The sequence below is a fragment of the Nerophis ophidion genome, linkage group LG28 (assembly GCF_033978795.1).
Source record: "Nerophis ophidion isolate RoL-2023_Sa linkage group LG28, RoL_Noph_v1.0, whole genome shotgun sequence".
Taxonomy (NCBI): Eukaryota; Metazoa; Chordata; class Actinopteri; order Syngnathiformes; family Syngnathidae; genus Nerophis; species Nerophis ophidion.
In genome coordinates, this window is record NC_084638.1 from 20,668,889 (window position 1) to 20,681,176 (window position 12,288).

At 40.0% G+C, this 12,288-nt stretch overlaps 1 protein-coding gene across 1 annotated transcript in view; it reads right to left on the minus strand.

The window, feature by feature from the left end:
* Positions 1 to 12,288, minus strand: part of LOC133545406 (gastrula zinc finger protein XlCGF28.1-like) — an 85,088-nt gene that overhangs the window by 35,177 nt on the left and 37,623 nt on the right. The window lies entirely within an intron of this gene.

Sequence of the window (12,288 nt, forward strand, 5' to 3'; positions counted from 1 at the left end):
AGGGGAACATTATCACCAGACCTATGTAAGCGTCAATATATACCTTGATGGTGCAGAAAAAAGACCATCTATTTTTTTAACCGATTTCCGAATTCTAAATGGGTGAATTTTGGCGAATAAACGCCTTTCTGTTTATCGCGCTGGAAGCGATGACGTCAGAATGTGACGTCACCGAGGTAACACACCCGCTCTTTTCATTTTCAACACATTACAAACACCGGGTCTCAGCTCTATTATTTTCCGTTTTTTTGACAATTTTTTGGGAACTTTGGAGACATCATACCTCAACGGTGTGTTGTCGGAGGGTGTAACAACATTAACAGGGAGGGATTCAAGTTGCACCACTGGCCAGAAGATGCCAAAGTGTCTGCCGCCAGACCCCCATTGAATGTGCTGGAGTTTCTCCACATTTTACCGGCGATGTTAAGGCAGACTTGGCACAGAGATGTATGGATAACCTGCAAATGCATTTGCAACGATAGTCAACGAAATCACAAAGGTGAGTTTTGTTGATGTTGACTGCCATCTAATCGATGCTAACATGCTACGCTAATCGATGCTAACATGCTATTTACCGGCGGTGCTATGCTAAAGCAGACATGGAACAGAGATGTATGGATAACCTGCAGATGCATTTGCAACTATATTATGTTTCTTTCCACCCACGTTTAATGCGAAAAAAACACTTATCAATCGACGGATTTAAGTTGCTCCAGTGTCAAAAGATGCGAAAGTCCTGATCGTTTGGTCCGCACATTTTACCGGCGATGCTAACGCAGCTATTCGGCCATGCTATGGCTATGACTAGCGTCAATAGCTATTCGCTCAAGAGCTTCAGTTTCTTCTTCAACATTTTCATACTCGAACCATCTGTTTAAATACATGCGTAATCTGTTGAATCGCTTAAGTCGCTGAAATCCGAGTTTGAATCCGAGCTAATGACACTACATCTTGCTGTGGTATTCCCATTGTTTGTTTACATTGGCAGCACTGTATGACGTCTCAGGGAAATGGATAGTCGCATCGCAAATAGCGAAAATCAAGCACTTTAAAGCTTTTTTTAGGGATATTCCGAGACCGGTAAAATTTTGAAAAAAACTTCAAAAAATACAACAAGCCACTGACAACTGAATTTTATTGTTTTTAACCCTTTTGAAATTGTGATGATGTTCCCCTTTAAGGGTGTCATGACGTGGACTTTGGAGTGAATTGTTTAACTGTGGTGCAAAGCGACTGGATTGAACATGGCGTGAACGTAATGAAATCTTGTATTATTAACTCGAAAATATTACAAAAAAACAAAGGGTGTAAACAAAAGGCGCTCTCAAAACTTGGCAATGAAAACAAAACTATTACTATAACTAGTGATGGGTCCGGCAACACCGATGCATCGGCGCATGCGTCGAGCTCATAGAGCGAAACCCTGTGTCGGTGCGCGTACCGCTTTTAGAAAGTCACGTGACCGATCATGAGCTGTTTTGGTCACGTGACCGATACGCAAACTGTGTCGCACTGACGCCTGCGCGCCAAACTGTGTTTATAACGATGTGCATTTGTCAACGAGATGCTGCTGCCAACAGAATTGCTGCACTTTTTTCGTTGGTCATTTGTCATTTATCGTCGTCGGAGATCATGGAGCAGCCTCAGGCAAAAAAAAGAGATTTCCGCCGTGTGGGAATATTTTGATCTTGTTGTGTTTATTGTATTCTCCCTGCCTCTTCATCTGGTTTGTCAGTTTTTTCCCCCAGTCTATTTGCCCTCAACTAGGCACACCTGCTGCCAATCACGTCCCGGTAGTATTTAAGCGCTTCACCGCCAGCTGGTCCCTGCCGACTATAGTTCCTGAACTCCGCTCTGACATGCTCTTCTCGTATTCAGCTCCCCTGGTATGTTGCTCTCGTATATTCGTGTATTTTGACCTCGTTGTGTTTTTTTTTTTTCTAGCCTTCTTGTTTTGAGGACTAGTTTTGCCACGCTGTGTGCGTCCTGGCCTTTTCCCTGCCAGCCTCTGAGAGAGACTACCTTTGTTATATTTCCCATGGTGTGCACGTTTGCCCCATCTTCCTTAGTTACCATTTATTTTGTCACTATCGCTAACCTTTCTTCCAGTCTCTGCATCTCGGGGTCCACCCTTGAACTTTATATATATATATATATATATATATATATATATATATATATATATATATATATATATATATATATATATATATTTATACATAACCGTAACACTTATATCGGAAAAAAAGGTATGTGTGTTCATTTCCTTGTCGTTTCATCCTGTTCTCTCAAATTTTCCACTTGATCTAATAAAATTCAAAATCTCTTCAAAATGATTCTTAGTGTCCATCCATCCATTTTCTACCGCTTATTCTCTTTGGTGTTGCGGGGGGCGCTGGTGCCTATCTCAGCTACAATCGGGCGGAAGGCGGGGTACACCCTGGACAAGTCGCCACCTCATCGCAGGATTTTTAGTGTACTATTCATATTTTCTGCAGGTTAAATGTCGCATTTGTATGACATAATTGTCGTACATAAACAAATACACCTCCTCAATGCTGAGGCATTATAGGGCCCGACATGAAAATGAAGTTACAGAGACACCCAGGATAAACTGAGGTATACAGCCATACAACTTCCTCAGTTTCTTTTTTGATAATTAATACCCTACTTCTTTATCTAATTTTTAACCATGAAGCTACCAGGAAGCAGATTTTTGGATGAGGCTCTGTTGAACTTTATTGTCAAGGACTGCCAGCCCCTCAGCATTGTGGAAAGTGAAGGGTTCAGGGAACTGGTGCAGGTCCTTGAGCCATCATATGTTTTGTCTACCAGAAAGGTTTGTGTGGAAATGATCTAAAGTTGGAGTTGATACATCCAATTTATTTAATATTTAAATTGTATATGTTGAGTTGCTTTTAGTTTGACTTGGTGTTATTTTCAGACCATCAAAAAAATGCTCGTGCAAAAATAGGAGGAACGGGAATGAGTGAAATTGGAAGTACAGCAAACTGTGGCAGTGAGTATAACAGCTGACGTGGACATTTGTAAACATGGAGGCTTACTTGGCTATTACAAGTTATTACATAAATGATCATTTGCAGTTGTGTACATCTGTGTTGGGAGTGCAAAACTTTCCACAAAGTCACACTGCTGCAGGGATGTGCACATGATTATAGAGGGGCAGGGGCTCAAAGTCAGAAAAGGGCAGGATATTTTTTTTTGGTCCTTTACACAATATGGAAATTAATGTAAAATTAAATTTGCTAATAGGAAGCTAACTACTTAGCTGTGTGTCGTTTGTAGGTAAAAGTAATTGCCATTTCTTTGGTCTCAACAAATTATTGTCATAATGAGTTAATTCACATTATCATAGGCTTGGAAGACATGAAAAGCAACAAAAAAACTGGTTTATTATTAGGCTATTTATTGTTAAAGATAAGGACTTTAATATTGAACAGTGCAACATGAACTTTGAAAAAAAAAATACAAAAATAAATACCCAAATGGAAATAACTTCAATGTGAAAATCTGTCCTTCTTCTCTTAACTTGATGAAAACACCATCAAGTTGTAACCTATGGTCTTTCTCACTTAATGCTCAGACTAAACAACTGAAATGCAATATAACTTTATATCTAAACCTCTACTGTGAGAGAAATGTGATCCGCCGTAAACACAGTGCATTTTATTTTGAAAATTAACCCGGTGTTTTATTTTGTATTTTGTACACTACTTCCTGTCCCGCAAGATCCGCTCTGCTCTGTACGGATTTGATGTGCCGTGCTCAATTGATGTGCCGTGCTCAATTGATGCGCCGTGCTCCGACGACTGGCAAAAACAGAAGCTGACACATTGAATGATAGAATAATCAGGGGCGCCGCTGGAGATTTTGGGCCCCATGAATAGAATCTTTACAGGGCCCCCAACACAGCGGCAACATTTTTTGATGCTATTTTACATACGAAAGGGTTTATGCTTATTAAACCCTTAAAATTGTTCAAAATTACTTCTATTTAATTCATTTTAATTAATGAATTACTTTCATCTTTGTATTGTTTTGAGACTGTAGTAAAATGTGTTATATTTTGTATTATATTATTATTATTATTTCAACACACACAGCTGCTCACCTCCTTCCTCATGTGGGGGGCACTGGGGTTGATTCAGGGGCAGGGGGAGTTGGGGGCTGACAGACAGCTGCTGCTGCTGGTGGTGCAGTTGACTCTTTTCAGAATGAGGCATCATTTTGACAGAGGGGAGATCAACTATTATTGAATAAGAACAGCTTGATAAATGTTTGACTGGATTGATTATTTAACTAATATAGCAGTAAAATGTAAAAATCCAGAGTTTTCTTGAGCTAACATGGTGAGAAAAGTGAGCTAGCTTATTACCACAGACAGGGACAAAGTTAATATGCATAACTTTCCACCACAACTAACAAACCCACCTTTTTTGGGGAAATATTGAGTGACATATTGTCGACCCTTCAACTCCTTCTCCTCTCATTTTTTTTTTTCCTTTCTTTTTTGGCTGCCTGATTTTTGAGGCATACTGTGGTCTCCTCCCCTTTGCCCGCTGTGGCGCTGTCTGATGTCTGTGACTAATCACCGGTGCGCTACCTGCAGCTGATCCAGTCGGATTTTTCAGTCTCTCCACCAACCGCGCTCCTCCTCTCTTCTTCTTTTGTTTTTATGGCGGTTGGCAAGCAACCTTCTGGTGTGCATTACCGCCACCTACTGTAATGGAGTGTGGACCGAGGTGGATCCCTACTCTATATTCTTTTACTTAACCCAGTGTTTTTTAAATATGTGTATATTGCTTTATATCCTATGTTTTCTGAATGCAATCCTAATATACTTCCCACTTCTAACCTAATATTTTCTTTTGCTAACTTATTGTCCAGTATTTCTCTTTCTCTATTATATTTCCTACATTGTATTAAGACATGGTCAACATTTTCTATCTGGTGGCAAAAATCACACAGTCCTGTAGTATGTTTGCCTATCAATTTTAGTGAATTATTTAGATATGTATGGCCTAATCTCATTCTAGTAATAATGTCTTCTTCTTTCCTATTTCTACCCCCTCCTCTGATTACACCTACTTTCCTCTGGACTTTGTAAAACTCTCTACCTTTTATTTCCTTATTCCAATTATTCTGCCACTTTTTATTGTGTTCTATCTTAATTATGCTCTTCACTTCTTCTTTACTGTGCTTAATCTCCATGTTTACTTTTGTTTTAGTGCTTGCTTGTTTTGCGTATCTATCAGCTAACTCATTCCCCACAACTCCTACATGAGCAGGAACCCAGAGAAATGTTACCACACCTCCCGCTTTATTTATCCTGTAGATTGCCTGAACTATTTCATAAACTATATCTAGTCTTGTTTCTGATGTTATGTTTTTTATGCTCGTCAATGCACTGCTGGAGTCCGAGCACACGACTGCTTTCCTTGCTTTGGTTTCCTCTATCCAGTTAACTGCCATATAAATTGCTACCAATTCCCCCGTAAAAACAGATAGTTTATCACTAATTCTTTTATTTAACACTATATTTCTCTGTGGGATAACTGCAGCAGCTCCTACTTTACTATTTATGGTTTTTGATGCATCTGTGTATATCATAATATTATCAAAAAACATTTCCTCAATCCATTGTTCTATTTGGTAACTATTTAAATGTCTATTCTTCAGTAATTGCATGTTTACCTTTGGGTTGTCATACATCCACGGTGGTATTGCAGGAATTGGTACTGTAGGGCTAACTTTAATATTGTCAATTTGTGTTTTTTTACATATATCTCCTATTATCCACCCAAAACTATTCATTTTTTTCTTCCCTTTTTCTTGGCAATTTAGTAGCACTTGACGGGTTGGATGTCCTTGCTTGGATCCTTTTAAGTTTGCCCAATAAACTGCTGAGAGTTGATCTCTCCTCATGTCCAAAGGTTTTTCGTTCATTTTTTCTACTTGTAATGCTGCCACAGGAGTAGATTTAGTAGCTCCACAACATAATCTTAACGCCTGCGACTGGATCCGGTCTACTTTCTCAAGTAGAGTTTTTGAAGCAGATTGATAAATGATGCATCCGTAGTCGATAACAGATCGAATTAAAGTGATATATATTGTTTTCAATGTCAACCTATCAGCCCCCCAATCTTTACCCCTCAAAGCCCTCATTATATTTAACACCTTTTTACTTTTCTCCACTATCTTGCTGATGTGGGTTGACCAGTTAATATTTTTATCAAACCATATTCCTAAATATTTAAATACTTGTACCTCTTCTATGTTTTCTCCATAGAGTTTTATTTGGAGCTTGTTTTGTACTTTCCTCTTCGTAAAATTTATGACTTTTGTCTTTCCAACAAAGAATCTTAAACCCCAAGCCGTCCCCCAGTCTTGAACATTATTTACCGCTTTTTGAATCTTCTTTTCTATATGATTTGTATTTCTACCTCTCTTCCACATCACTCCATCATCAGCAAACAATGCCACCTCCACTAACCCTTCCACTTCACTAAAAACTTCATTAATCATGATGGAAAATAGTACTGGACTTATTATACTCCCTTGTGGGGTCCCATTTTCCACTTCGTATTCTCTGCTATATTCATTCTCTATTTTTACTAATAATGTTCTACTTGTTAAAAAGTCTTTTATCCATCTGTACATTCTTCCTCTAATCCCAATCCTATTTAGTTTCATCAGCAACCCCTGTTTCCACAACATATCATACGCTTTCTCTATGTCAAAAAATACCGCAATTATACTTTCTTTATTTATTTGTCCCTTTCTAATTTCCTCTTCCAGCTGCACTGCTGGGTCATTTGTGCTTCTTGCTTTGCGAAAACCACTTTGGTAGTTTTTTATAATTTCTTTTGACTCTAAATAATATATTAATCTTTCATTAATCATTTTTTCCATTACTTTGCCCAAATTTGAAGTCAATGTTATCGGCCTATAATTTCCTGCCTCTTCCGGATCTTTCCCTGGCTTGCATATTGGAATTATTACAGCTGTTTTCCACTCATCTGGTAATTTTCCTTCTTCATATATCCTATTATATAATTTCAAGACCACTTCTTTGCCGATGCTACCTAAATTTTTGATCATTTGATAACTCACCAGGTCTTTCCCTGGTGTCGTATTTTTAACTTTTTTTAAAATTCGAACCATTTCATCCAAAGAAAATGTCATATCCATAGTGTTGGTAAAACTATTATCGTTGTCTTCCTACATTTCCTTAATATTTAAACTAATTGTTTCTTCTCTCTTTTGTTTTTCTACATTTCTCAAATTATCATTACTGTGCACTTTAACAAAGGTTTTTGCTAAAAGTTCTGCTTTTTCTTTATTTCCTACCACACTCCGCGTTCCATCTTTCATCACACGATTTTTATGTTCTTTTCTGACCCCTGACATTCTCTTGATCATTCCCCACACTTGGCTTAAAGGAGTAGTTCTATTTAGTGTTTCACAAAAAGTTCTCCAATGGTGTTTTCTTGTTTTTTTAATAACATACCTTACTCTAGCTTGATGCCTTTTATATTGGATCATGTCTTGGAAATGTGTTCTTCTCAATATTCTAAATGCTCTATTCCGTTCTTGTATTGCATCTGTACACTCTTGTGTCCACCACGGCACTATCTTCCTTCTTCTCCCTATACTATTCCTTGGTATGCTCTGTTCGGCTGCTTCTATTATGCACTTTGTAATATCTGTATTTAATTGTTCAATATCTTGATTTATATCTACTTCCTTTAAAGTTATGTCGGTAATTTCCCTAAATTTCCCCCAGTCACCATGATTATACTTCCATCTTCCTTCTATCCTAGAGCTTTCTGTCCTATGATTTATGTTTATGTGAATGAAGATTGGATAGTGATCACTTCCCATTGTGCTGTATTTATTTACTTCCCACTCCACCTTTCCTGCTAACCCTTGTGACACTAGTGTTAAATCTATTGCTGTTTCTTTACCCGTGACGACATCTAACCTTGTTCCCGACCCATCATTCACACACACCAGTTCTTTTTCCTCCAAAAGTGCTTCCAATGTATCCCCATTCCAGTCATCCCTTTCACCCCACATTGTGCTATGTGCATTAAAGTCACCACACCAAATAATATTGCCACTCCAATGCTCGATTATTGTTTCTAGTTGGTGAATTTCTAATTTCTTGCATGGATTATAGAAGTTTAGTACTTTGTATCTTTCTTTATTATTCCATACTTCTACTCCTACTATCTCTAGTTCTTGTTTTACTTTTAATATTGAATAATGCATATCTTCCTTAATAAATATGGCACATCCTCCTCCTTGCCCATCATTCCTATCTTTACGTATCGTTATATATCCTTTTATTATAAAGTTTAATTTTTGCTTCAGCCATGTTTCTTGAATACATATTATATGTGGTTTATTTTTCATATTATTAATATATCCCTTTAATTCCTGTCCGTTTGCTATCAAACTTCTGGCATTCCACTGAACAACCATGTTGGATTGCGGTAACATGACTCCGTCTCGTCTACTCTCTGTAGCTCACCGTGCACCTGTTCCCAGGATAGTTCTTTTAAATTTAAAAACTTTCCTGCTGCTTTGACAATTATTTTGATTTTCTCAGTCTTGTTTCTAGCCTGTTCTGTACAATTTATTACGTAAGCCAGGAATACAACTAGTTTGTCCATGGAAATTCCTGTATTTGCTGCCTCTTGTTTTTTATTTCTTGAACTATTTTCTCTTCTGTCCTGTTCTGCACTTTCTTGATTTCTTATTTTAACTGCCTCTGCGTATGTAATATTTCTTTCAACTCTGATTTGCTGTACTTCTGTTGCCTGTTTTCTTATGATGCAGCCCCCATACGCTGCTGTGTGATTCCCGCCACAATTACAACACTTGACCTGTTCATTTTCTCCACATTGTCCATATTCATGCTCTCCTCCACACCTTCCACATCTCATCTTAGCATGACATACACTAGCTATGTGCCCATAGCGTTGGCACTTGAAACCACGTACTGGGGGTGGCACGTAAGCTCTAACATAGAAGCTTAGATACCCAATCATGATTGTCTCTGGTAGGACCTCCTCTGCAAATTGCACTAGCACGGATTCGCTCTCAGTCTTTTCACCGTTCCTAAATGCCATCATTATTTTCATTATAGTGACAGTTCCTCCTTTTATTTCTCTTTTCAAATCTTCAAAATGTTCTCCTCTTGGGATTCCTGTCACGACTCCTCTGGCCCCCTTTCGTTCTCCCACTTCGATTGTTTCCTTTATTATTTTGTTGCACAGTTTTTGCAATCGCATTGCTTTGTTCTTTTGCTCTCCATTTTTGCATTTAATCAACAGCCGTCCGTCCCTGAGCACCTTCGCTATCTCCACCTCTCCAATGTCCTTCTTTAATCCCTTAACCAGTGTCATCAAACTGTCATTCATATCTTGGTTTGATTTATATGTATAAATTATCTTATATTCATCCACCATAACCCTTTTCCTCTTATCAACCTCTTCATCGTCTTCATGCAGTCTTTTAGCACTCGACTTTCCTTCACTCCCTCCTCTCCCCTTCTTTCCTCTCTCCACTCTAGTCCTATCCATTTCCATACTATCCTCATACATCCCGTCACTATCCCCTTCCATCTCGATCCAGTCACAAAACAGCTTATGCTCAACCGCCAAAACAGATTTAGACACTCTCGCCGCCGCCAAATTCACTCCAAATGTTTGGTAGTTCCGCGTCTCTCCTTCCGGAAGCTTCCACCGACCCGAGCACCGAAAAACCCACCAGCAACCAAAAAAAAAACGCGCTCCTCCTCTGCTGCCCGATCACTGTTAAAAAGACAACAGGTGATTAGATTAACGTACCACCTGCGACACCTAATCACCTGCCAGCTGCGTCTCACTGTCCCGCCCATGCCACGCCCCCGTTTGAGGGTGCGCTGTCTCCAGCCACCCAGACGGGGTCGCTGATCTTCATACCTGCAGTGTGCTAATCACAACCTCCCTCCACAATATATACAAATAAATATAATTCACTTCACTTGACTATATATATATATATATATATATATATATATATATATATACATATATATATATATATATATATATATATATATATATATATATATATATATACATATATATATATATATATACATATATATATATATATATATATGTATATATATATATATATATATATATTGGATTAGATTAGATTAGATAGTACTTTATTCATTCCGTCAGGAGAGTTCCTTCAGGAAAATTACAATTTTCAGCACAATCCCATTCAAGATCAGACAAACATTACAGGGAGACAGAACAGGATCGCTGACGGGTCTGCCGGCTTCCAGCGCCCCTTACAAAAAAGATGACATACAGGTAAACAAGGGGGGGGAATAGAAGATTAAAATAAAATAAAAAAAATAAAAAATCGGTCTTAGCCTAGGCCCTGGAGTGGGGGTGCAGACTGAGGCCAAGGGAAAAGAACAACTCATAGCCATAGTACACATCCCTCTCACATGTGTGTAAGAGGGAAACATCAAACATCAAATAACACAAAGGACATTAAAGACATTAAAGCAGCAGATACAACCAGACACTTCAACATACAGCTATGAATAAAAAGTAAAAGAAACATATCCACTGTGGTGGCCTCTGCGGTGTTCCACGCCATCGTCCGCTGGGGAGGAGGGAGCATGGCCAGAGACAGAAGCAGACCCAACAAAGCAACCAAGACAGCCGACTCCACTCTCGGCCAGTGTCCAGTCCGCATGGATGAGCGAGGACGTCCAAGGTGACTGAGGTGTCCGACACCTGCTCACCCAGTCAAGACACTGCGGAGCCTCCCCGTCCCAGTGCTAGCTCCGCAGCCCTGTCCCCTCATCCGCATCTCCTCCAGTCCCTCCAAACAGACTCTGGTGTGGCAGACACCCAGCAGCTGGTCTCCATGGCCAAAAGGCTCCCGGGAGGCAGATCCAGAAGTCCACAAAAAAAGCACCACAGAGGTCACGAAAGTGCCACCCCTTGTCACACAGTCCCAAAGGGTCCCGGACCAAAATGCAAAAAAATATAATAACACATGAAAACAAGAGGGAAACACAAAAGGATGATACAAGAGCACAGAGCTCCCGCCTACAGCAGCCACTACAGCAGCGCCATCTTGGAAAAAAATATATATATTATATATATATATATATATATATATATATATATATATATATATATATATATATATATATATATATATCTGCATGTGGATTAAGGACTTCTTATCCAACCGCCCCCAGAGGGTGCAGTTGGGTCGCCACATGTCATCAAGCCTGCACCTTAGTACCGGCTCTCCACAAGGCTGCGTGCTGAGCCCCCTTCTCTACTCCATCTACACATACGACTGCACACCTGCCCACTCCAGCAACTCCATCATCAAATTTGCGGATGACACCACCGTAGTGGGGCTCATCTCGGAGGGAGACGAGGCTGCATATCGGGATGAGGTGGAGAAGCTGTCGGATTGGTGCAAAGTCAACAACCTGGCCCTGAACACCTCCAAGACCAAGGAGCTGGTCATAGACTTCAGGAGGAAAAAAACGGACATCCTGCCCCTGATCATCAGTGGTGACTGTGTGGAGAGGGTCTCCGACTTCCGCTCCCTGGGAGTCCACCTGGCCGACGACCTATCCTGGAGCACCAACACCACGGCTACCATCAAGAAGGCACACCAGAGACTGCACTTTCTGAGAATACTCAGGAACAACCACCTCTCTCAGGAACTGCTGGTGTCCTTCTACCGGTGCTCCATTGAGAGCATCCTGACCTACTGCATCTGCGTGTGGTTCAGCAGCTGCACGGCCGCAGAGAGAACGGCGCTCCAGAGAGTCATAAAGTCCGCCCAGAAGTTAATCGGATGCCCCCTCCCCCCCCTGGCTGACCTGTACAGCTCCCGCTGTCTCAGGAAAGCACAGAGCATCCTGAAAGACCCATTCCACCCCGGGCACAGCCACCTGGAACTGCTACCCTCAGGCAGACGCTACAGGGTGCTAAAAGCGAGCACCAATAGACTAAAAAATAGCTTTTACCCAAGAGCCATAGTAGCACTAAACAGGCACTGAGTGAGCACAATATGTCCATCATGTCCTCATGTGTAATGTTTAAATGTTTTTCTATTTTTTCGCACTACAATGTGCAATAATGTTTTATGTATGTGTGTATATGTATTCATATGCATGCAGATATGCATCTGTGTGGATACATATACATATACATAGATACA